Source organism: Mirounga leonina, unplaced genomic scaffold (genome assembly GCF_011800145.1).
Source record: "Mirounga leonina isolate KUSES-001 unplaced genomic scaffold, KU_Mleo_1.0 Mir_174, whole genome shotgun sequence".
Taxonomy (NCBI): Eukaryota; Metazoa; Chordata; class Mammalia; order Carnivora; family Phocidae; genus Mirounga; species Mirounga leonina.
The window spans coordinates 143100-154060 of NW_023270451.1; positions in this window are offsets into that span (position 1 = coordinate 143100).

Here is a 10961-nt window from a genome sequence, read left to right on the forward strand (position 1 = left end):
CTAGTGCCCATGGAACATTCTCCAGAATAGATCACATCCTAGGTCACAAATCAGGTCTCAACCGGTACGAAAAGATTGGGATAATTCCCTGCCTATTTTCAGACCACAATGCTTTGAAACTAGAACTCAATCACAAGAGGAAAGTTGGAAAGAACTCAAATGGAGGCTAAAGAGCATCCTGCTAAAGAATGAATGGGTCAACCAGGAAATTAAAGAAGAGTTAAAAAAATTCACAGAAACAAATGAAAATGAAAACACACTGTTCAAAATCATTGGGATGCAACAAAGGCAGTCCTAAGAGGAAAGTATAGAGCAATACAAGCCTTTCTCAAGAAACAAGAAAGGACTGAAATACTCAACCTAACCCTACACCAAAAGGAGCTGGAGAAAGAACAGCAAATAAAGCCTAAACCCAGCAGGAGAAGAGAAATAATAAAGATCGGAGCAGAAATCAATGAAATAGAAACTAAAAGAACAATAGAACAGATCAACAGAACTAGGAGCTGGTTCTTTGAATGAATTAACAAGATTGATAAACCCCTGGCCAGACTTATCAAAAAGAAAAGAGAAAGGGAACAAATAAATAATTCATGAATGAAACAGGAGAGATCACAACCAACACCAAAGAAATACAAATAATTATAAGAACATATTATGAGCAACTCTATGCCAGCAAATTAGATAACCTGGAAGAAATGGATGCATTCCTAGAGATGTATCCACTACCAAAACTGAACCAGGAAGAAATAGAAAACCTGAACAGACCTATAACCACTAAGGAAATTGAAGCAGTCATCAAAAATCTCCCAACAAACAAGAGCCCAGGGCTAGATGGCTTCCCAGGGGAATTCTACCAAACATTTCAAGAAGAATTAATAACCATTCTTCTGAAATTGTTCCAAAAATTATAAATGGAAGGAAAACTTCCAAACTCGTTTTATGAGGCCACCATTACCTTGATCCCAAAACCAAAGACCCCATCAAAAAGGACAATTGCCAATATCCTTGATGAACATGGATGCAAAAATTCTCACCAAAATACTAGCCAATAGGATCCAACAGTACATTAAAAGGATTATTCACCAAGACCAAGTGGCATTTATCCCTGGGCTGCAAGGTTGGTTCAACATCCTCAAATCAATCAATGTGATACAATACATTAACAAAAGAAAGAACAAGAATCATATGATCCTCTCAATAGATGCAGAAAAGGCATTTGACAAAGTACAGCATCTTTCTTGATCAAAACTCTTCAGAGTATAGGGATAGAGGGTACAGACCTCAATATCATAGAAGTCATCTATGAAAAACCCACAGTGAATATCATTCTCAATGGGGAAAAACTGAGAGCTTTCCCCCTAAGGTCAGGAACATGGCAGGGATGTCCACTATCACCACTGCTATTCAACATAGTATTAGAAGTCCTAGCCACAGCAATCAGACAACAAAAAGAAATAAAAGGCATCCAAATTGGCAAAGAAGAAGTCAAACTCTCACACTGTGCACATGATGTGATACTTTATGTGGAAAATCCAAAAGACTCCACCCCAAAACTGCTAGAACTCATAAAGGAATTCAGTAAAATGGCAGGATATAAAATCAATGCACAGAAATCAGTGGCATTCCTATACACCAACAACAAGACAGAAGAAAGAGAAATTAAGGAGTCGATCCCATTTCCAATTGCACCCAAAACCATAAGATACCTAGGAATAAATCTAACCAAAGAGGCAAAGGATCTGTACTCAGAAAACTATAAAATACTCATGAAAGAAATTGAGGAAGCCACAAAGAAATGGAAAAACGTTCCATGCTCATGGATTGGAAGAACAAATATTGTGAAGATGTCAATGCTACCTAGAGCAATCTACACATTTAATGCAATCCCTATCAAAATACCATCCACTTTTTTCAAAGAAATGGAGCAAATAATCCTAAAATTTGTATGGAACCAGAAAAGACCCCGCATAGCCAGAGGAATGTTGAAAAAGAAAAGCAAAGCTGGTGGCATCACAATTCCGGACTCCCAGCTCTATTACAAAGCTGTCATCATCAAGACAGTATGGTACTGGCACAAAAACAGACACATAGATCAATGGAACAGAATAGAGAGCCCAGAAATGGACCCTCAATTCTATGGTCAACTAATCTTTGACAAAGCAGGAAAGAACGTCCAATGGAAAAAAGACAGTCTCTTCAACAAATGATGTTCAGAAAATTGGACAGCCACATGCAGAAGAATGAAGCTGGACCAGTTCCTTACACCACACACAAAAATAGACTCAAAATGGTTGAAATACCTAAATGAGACAGGAGTCCATCAAAATCCTAGAGCAGAACATAGGCAGCAACCTCTTTGACCTCAGCCGAAGCAACTTCTTCCTAGAAAAATCACCAAAGGCAAGGGAAGCAAGGGCAAAAATGAACTATTGGGACTTCATCAAGATAAAAGGCTTTTGCACAGCAAAAGAAACAGTCAACAAAACCAAAAAACAACCGACAGAATGGGAGAAGATATTTGCAATGTGAATGGAACTGGAGGGTATTATGCCAGAGAAATAAGGCAATCAGAGAAAGACATGAATCATATGTTCTCACTGATACGAAGTATTCTTAATCTTAGGAATCAAAGTGAGGGTTGCTGGAGTGGTGGGGGGTGGGAGGGATGGGTGGCTGGGTGATAGACATTGGAGAGGGTATGTGCTATGGTGAGCGCTGTGAATTGTGTAAGACGAATCACAGACCTGTACCTCTGAAACAAATAATATATGTTAAAAAAAAAAAAGAAGATAGCAGGAAGGGAAAATGAAGGGGCGGGGAATCAGAGGGGGAGACGAGCCATGAGAGACTATGGACTCTGAGAAACAAACTGAGGGTTCTAGAGGGGAGGGGGTCGGGGGTGGGGTTAGCCTGGCGATGGGTATTAAAGAGGGCACGTACTCAATGGAGTACTGGGTGTTATATGCAAACAATGAATCAGGGAACACTACATCAAAAACTAACGATATAATGTATGGTGATTAACATAACATAATAAAATTTTAAAAAAATAAAGCAAAAAGAAAAAAGGATTGCTATTATTGCTGGTGCTCTGGAGCACCAACATTCCTCAGTGTTTCTCATGGCCCTGACCATTGATAGTCCGCCCGCCCCCTTGTGGTCAGACTAGTCCCTGATTTCAGGCCCCTCCTTCCCTGCAGGGTCTGACTCACCAGTACCTGCAGGTGCCTCAGGAAGCAGAGGCTCAGACCCTTACCCGCCTTCTGCCACCACCCAGGCGGTCTCCTGCCAGCAGGAGCAGCTGTGAGGTCCCCCTGGGCTTTTCTCCCTCTGGTGGGAAGGAGAGTCATGCTGGGCCCCCTTGCTGTCCTTTGTGTCATCCTGTTTCCTGGTAAGTCCTGACTCCCTGCCTGGTGCGTGGGGTGCCCTCAGGCTCCTGCCACCGCCTCACCGATGTCCCCCTTGCAGGTGGCCATGCAGAGACCAGGCTGGAGCAGCCAGCAGTAGTCGTGGCGCGTGAGGGTAGCTCAGCCACCCTGCTCTGCACAGCGAACACTAAGGTCAGCTACATCCACTGGTACATCCACCAGGAGGGAAAGGCCCCGCAGAGGCTCCTCCGCCTGGCCATGTACCAATCGGATGTCCAGTGGGATTCGGTCGAGAAAGTGGATAAAGTCAATGCCATAGAGGCCAAGGATGGTTATAGCTGTATCCTGTTATTGCTGAAGCTGGAGAAACGTGACGAGGGCTTGTACTACTGCGCTGCCTGGGAAGCGCATAGCACTCCTGCTCCCCAGGTCCCTGAGCAAAAAGGTCTGTCTCCCAGGGCACTCCATGCCTGGCACCTTCCACCGGCTCTGGGTCCCCGGAGTTGCCCTGGGGTCAGCCTCAGCACCCCGGACTCTCTCAACGCCCCCTCCGCGGGTCCACTGCACAGAACCTTGCAGGCTAAGGAGCCCTGGCGTGCAGGTTGGTGCAGACCCAGGGAGCTGTCCAGTCTGTAGAGACTTTTCTAAAGATCGTCCAGCGCAGCGTTTCTGAAGCATTTGGAGCAGAATCTGTTCTGTTCAATGCAGTAGTCACGAGCCACTAGCCACATGTGGCTCCTGAGCATGTGAAATATACCTAGTCCACTAGTCCAAGCTGAGATGGGCTGCTTGTGTAACATGCAAACCATTATTTCGAAGACTACAAAAAGAAGATTAAAAATCTCATTAATCTCTATATTAGTTTTTTTTTTTAAGATTTTATTTATTTATTTGAGAGACAGACAGACAGACAAGAGCACAAGCAGGGGGAGCTGCAGGCAGAGGGAGAAGCAGGCTCTCCACTGAGCAGGGAGCCCAATGCGAGACTCAATCCCATGACCCTGAGATCATGACCTGAGACAAAGGCAGACGCTTAACGACTGAGCCACCCAGGCATCCCTGATTACATGTTTGAAATGACTTCAGATATCTTGGATTACTAAATAAAAATGGTCCTAAAGTGAGTTTTACTTCTTTTTACTTTTTTAATGTAGCAGTTATAGAATTTTTATTCTTGGCTCCAATTGCTGACCCACATTTTTTTCTATTAAACAGCACTCTTATACACTGGTAATTTAAAAATCACTATACCCTGAAGAATGTGCAAATAAAATATTGTGCAAATAATGTCACAGGTGAAGGATTCTTTGGAGATTTACCATAAAAATGATTGAAAACTGAGATTGAAAGTCGCCTCCTGATTCCAGTTTCTAAGTTGCTGCCCCACCCACTGCTAGTTCCTTTACAGTGGAGCATCAGGGATCAAAAGCACAGAAAACAGTAGGGCTAACTTCTCAGCATCCTCATGAACTGGCATGCTTGGCGCTCAACTCCTGTGGGGGGACATGATCCTCAGGCAGGTTGATGGATCAGCCCTGGGTGAGACCAGGGGCCCTCCACCTTCCACTTCTGCTTGAATGCTATTCCATATGGGATTTTGGGACCAGATCCCTGGACTTCTGTTCTCTTACCTGTAAAATGAGGACATTTAATGGTAAAAATTATGTGACTGATTTCTGTATAAAGCAAAATTACATAAATATCACTATGTTCACTACCTTCTCATAAAGGTAGTCAACTGATTCAAAAGACCAAAAAAAGAAAGAAAAGAAAACTGGTATTACTGATCCTCTAGCCCCAAACAGGAAAACTCCTGTGGCTATATGAGGGGAAGAAGAAAAAGCTCTCTGAAGAGGTCTAAGCTGAATCAAACACATTTTCAACTGAAATTTCAAAGTCTAATATACCTTAGTTGCATTGCTAAACATGATTATTCAAAGTTTAAATGATCTCAAGGAAATTGGTCCCTAGGGTTCACTGACTCATCTATCTCCCTGAGCTTCTGTTTTTGTGGTAGGAGATTTTTAATTTAGACATGCCTTCTTTTGAAAGAGCCCAACTAACACCCTGACCCTCTACTGAAGGCTGGGTCAAGGTTAACACCTTCAGCATGTGCAGGAAAGGATGGGTATGGAGGGGCAGAAATTTATCTTCATCCTGTTTTTGGGGGATCTTCCTTCATCTGTCTTCCCCATTTCCTATTACAACCAGACCCTTTCCTCTTGTTGCTCCCTCTCAGTGCCTGACTCCACAGATAAGTGACTCTGAGATGTGACTATTACAGTTTAGTTAGAGAGAAATTAGCTATGTATGAAGACACTTTCATGAGAAGTCATCCCAATCAATTAAAATCCAAGTTGTCAACATGATTCCATAGTGCTTTTGAGTTACACATAACTAGAAGGACAGTGACCTTGTGCACAGAGCAAACAACCCTATGGTGGGGTGGGGGAAGTATAACTTTAGAGACATTTACTGCTCCTGCCCTTCTCCTTGTGGCTAAGGTGAGCTTTACCAAGGACACTTTGGCCACACACAGCAAAGGCAAACTAGCCAGAGGCCAACCAGCCCTCCTGTCCTAAGTAAACATTTGTTAATTAAATGGTCGTTTAAATGTCTGATTCATAAAAACACTGAAAGCTTCTTATTTGAGTAGAGTGGTGACTCCATTAATATCTGTTGAAGTGAGATTGGTATTTTGACTATTAGAGAGGGGTTCACATTACCCCATGGTGGGGGGTTTTGCATAGATGGATGTTCAAAATCTCCTGATAATTTGGGCTCAACTCATTTTCTTTCATTCCTGAGGTGGGTGAGACACAATGAGTTTGAATAATTTGACCAACATTATGTTATCATATTAAAGCTGATTAAGTTTAAGAACATCTTAAATATCATGATTTCATAGTTACATTATCCTTTACCAACTGACCATACAGAGTAGTACTGTGTAAAAATTGATGTCTGTTACCTCAGAGTCACTTTGTAAAAATCACAATTCTAAAAATAGCCTGGCACACCTGGAAATTCATGTTTACTCTTTTGTGTTGGGTGTTCTTTATGTTCAGGTTCAGGGATGCAGCCTGGGACAGAGGAAAGGGCACAACTTTGGAGAGGTCACTTCTAAACATTTGGGATCAGGATAGTTTTTTCTGTCACTTCCACATTCCCTGAATTGTCACATAGAAACCTTGTATTGCTTTTGAATTTTACTTTAAAATTTAATTTTAAAAAGAATTCACATGGCCCCTGGCCTCAGTCCCTAGGCGGTGGTGGATTATATAGTCATGGTCAAGATTAAGGCTCCAGACCTTCCTGGCAAAAAGAAGGAGGAGCTGCTTAAACAGCAGGAAGACTTGAAGGTGGAGCTGTCCAGCTATGCCTCAATAAAGTGACAGGAGGCGCTGTTGCCAAGCTCTCCAAGAACAGAGTTGTTCACAAATCCATCACCTGTGTTCTCACCATCATCAATCAGACTCAGAAAGAGATCAGGAAATTACAAGGTTAAGAAGTACAAGCCCAAGATATGGATCTGCAGCCCAAGAAGACAGGTGCCTGGGCCGCTGGCTGAACAAGCAGGAGGAAAACCTGAGGACCAAGAAGCAGCTGTGGAAGGAGCAGCTGTCCACGTACTGAAGAAGTACGTGGTCAAGACCTGAGCACTAGCATCAGTAAAACACAAACTGGAAAAAAAAAATTCACCAGGTTCTTAATACTAAACATCGCTGCATATTATTGAGCACTTAGACACAACATGTGAAATCTGATGGTTAGAAAGGCCTGTAACTGGCTCTGTCCTGATCACTTTTCTCCCCTCTTCTCAAACAACCTTGGCTTCTTTTATAAAACAAAATCTTATTTTCTCTCCTGATTCCCATTGACTGTCTGCCAAGTTAGAGACAAAGTTCACACTTAGGAGAGCTTGGAGTAACTTCTGGGAACAGAAGGTCTTTTCCTCTGTGTAGGACAGTTACCAGGTACTACAGAGAGGGGCACAAATACTCAGTCTTCTTATTAACACTGTACTGTAACTTCATTCTTTCTTTACATATCTTTTGTCCACATGCAGATGCAGGAATGAGATCGTCTCAAGCAGAATTGCAGGCAGTTTGCACACAACCATAGTTTCCTTCAGCAAAGTTGTTTGGCACTTTTATTGCCTGAACACATGATCTCCTAATTTCAGGGAATGTTGCTAGAAAACCATTTTTATGTAATCTTCACCTGGAGACTGAGAAAAGATAAAATTTCAGTTAGGACTCTGTGTCCCCTTTTTTGGGGACACGGATTTCTCTCCCAGTCAAAAGACAAGCATGGAGCAATGCTGAGGGGCATAAAGGGAGGATTCTCCAAAACCTTGTTTCCCACCCAGGATCGACATTCCATGTTTCTCCACCCTGCTCTGTGCTCCAGGAGACTAACCCCTATGGATTCCACTGATGGGCATCTTTGCTCTGATTGCTATCGAATGTTGACCAGTCGAGGTTGAAGTTCAAAGAACCATTACCATGTCACCTGACATAAGCATTCCTTCTTGGGCATTAGATTTCCAAGACTGTGGATCCAGGGCCCTAGGAGAAAAGAAACAAATTCCTCCAGTAGGTTAACTGGTACGAAAGGAAATGGCCACTCCCACCTGCACCTCTTGGTTCCTGAGCATAAACCTCTGGCTCTGGGGTAGATGGCACCATATGTTGCACCCAGGGAAGATGCAGCCAACCTAAAGCCACCTGTCATAGAGGGAACCCTGAGCTCACTCTGTTCCCATTTCCCAGTCTCCTGCTGTTGCTCCCACTGACTGCTTCCAACAGCAACCAGAAGATAAGGAAGACCACAGATGCAGCTCAGGAAGGTCTGCTCATTATGCCCAGGGCAAGGTAAAGAGAGGTGGACAGTCCATCTGCAGGAGCAAAAAGAAAAAATCAAGCAGATGGTCAAATAAGTGATTATGTTTGTCCCCAGATTAGTAAAACAATTTGGGGGAATAGGGGAGAGATTATATCTAAATTGATTCATTTCACTTTTCACAAAGCCACCAAGGTCCCATGTCTAACAGAACAGGATGTGCCCTGTTCCTTCAGTAACAAAACAGGAAACAGGACAAGTGTTGAGAGATTATCATTAAATTCTATGCTTTCCTATTTGATGAACTAAGAAAAGAGCATGTAGATTATTTGCAATGCTTTTGTTCTTTGGTTAAATAATGGATTCTCTGGTATTTGTTGACTTGTTAAGTAAGTCATCAACACATAAGTCAAATAAAATAAATAACATAAAAGGATCCATGTGTAGATAAATGACTATAGTGCCTTATGAACCAATATTATGATGAATCCAATTTTGTGTTCTTGATGTTCTTTAATACAATAAACGAGTGTATAGCAGTGAAACAATCCCAACTCTTATTAAATAATTGAGACTAGAGAAATACCTGCCACCTTCATAATGTCAACAAAATTCAGCCTCTCACATTTGTTGTAATTGATTTATCCTTTCTGATCTTCCTCAATCTACTTTTGTGCCATCTATGAGTCAATTTTTAATTGGTTCAATCCCAAGCTGATCATTCCTAGCCACTATAGTTCTGTTGTCTTTATTTTTGAACCTCTAAATTGAGGTTACAAAATAATTAGCAAAAATCTGCAGTTATATTCTGGAAGTGCATATATTCTGGAACTGCAATTAGCATTTGCAGTTCATGGGTCAACAAATTTCTTTGACCTTACTCCTTTTCTTTGTTCAGCCAAATCAAAACAAAGAATTCAGTGGTTTCTGTGTGTAGCGGTGAATGTGCAGTCAGTCTCTCAAGGGGCTTAGTTTCATATGAAAATGAATAAATATAATGTAATGTTCTGATAAGATTAGCTCTATCACTAATTGAGTATTCCTTGTCGACTAGGCACTGTATTAAGTACTTCATATACTTTCTGTTACATAATCCTGATAACAATACTTTGAGATAGCCATTATTATCATCATCTCAATTTTATAGATATTTTATAGATAGAAATTTAAACTTCGATAAATTAAGTGCCCTGATAGTAAATTGGAATCTAAATCCAGATCTGATTACAAAATCTGAGCTCGTGATCCAGGGTGATGAGCAAAACAAAACAAAATTTCTTGAAGAAGACATTTTGGGGGAAATGTAGAATTTAACCATCCATTGTTTGAATAGTTTTTTTTTTATCTGTAACATATTCCATTCCCCAGAGCCACACAAAGTTATTTCAATTGATCCCTCTGATGCAAACTTAGAGACAATCTGCAGACAATTTTCTGCAGAGAATTTTACTATGAAATCAATTTTTTTCTGACTTCTGGATTCCAAGATTTTTTCTCCAAGAAAATTTGGCATAACAAAAGCTGTTTATTGAGCAAGAGAAAACATCAAGATGGAACACAAGGATGTGCTCCTTGATTACCGCCTTTGATGCTGCCCTCTCCCACTCTCAGCCTGCTGAGGAGTGCAGAAATACTCTCCAGAGTTGGATGGACAAGAGAGTAAAGGACCTCCAGGTCAGTCATGGTGACTGAATGGAGAAGTTGTTTTGACTACTTTGTTTGCTGAATTTGAAATGCCCCTGGATATACTCCCAGCCCCACCGGTAACAGCCTGATGGCTGCTCAGAAATGGAATAACCCTGGTGATGAAAACATGAGCATTAGGCCCTATGGTGGAATGGAGGTCATTGTGCCCAAATTTGGAGAGAAGAGGTTCATGAAGGACAGAACCACTGTTGTAAAAATTCAAAAGTGAACCAATAATGTTTGGAGACCTCTATACAGAGCATTAATTGAGTTCAGATATTGTGATGGAGTCTGTCCCTTTCCAACTTTGATGACCCTGTTCCCTAGTGTATATAGGTGCCCACACAGAACATACAGTTAACCAGCTCAACATTCTGAGATCCAGTCTCTCCAGCATTTAAAAGGGTATAATAAGTCCTACCTCAGAGAGTTGTTGAAAGACATACAGAGTTAATACATGCAAAGCACTAGGATCCATGCCTGTCAAACAGTAAGAGTTCAATAACCATAGCACATGTCATTATTATTTGTGACCCGGGCCCCATTTAAAGAGGATGTAGATAAGACACAGACAGGAGTCCACTCTGATGAGGGTTCCTCCCAGGAGCTTGTTGGAGCTCAGATGTTTGAAAGACAAAACAGCAACCCTGGCTAAAATGGTCAAGTTATGCTCACTTCCTCTATGGCTGCCAGGGAGGACCTGACATGGGGAGAGGTGCAAGTAGATGTCAGACCCTGAACTCCTATTTCATTTATAGTTGAGGACACTGAGTGTTAGATAACCAATAAATCATGCCAATAACATGCAGAATTAGATTTAAAAGCAGTGGGGGCTCTTAACCATAGGAAACAAACTGAGGGTTGCTGGAGGGGAGGTGGGTGGGGAGATGGGGTAACTAGGTGATGGGCATTAAGGAGGGCACTTGTGATGAGTACTGGGTGTTACATGCAATTGATCAATCACTAAATTCTACCCCTGAAACTAATAATACACTCTATGTTAACTAAACTGATTTATATATATATATATATATATATATATATATATATATATATATATAT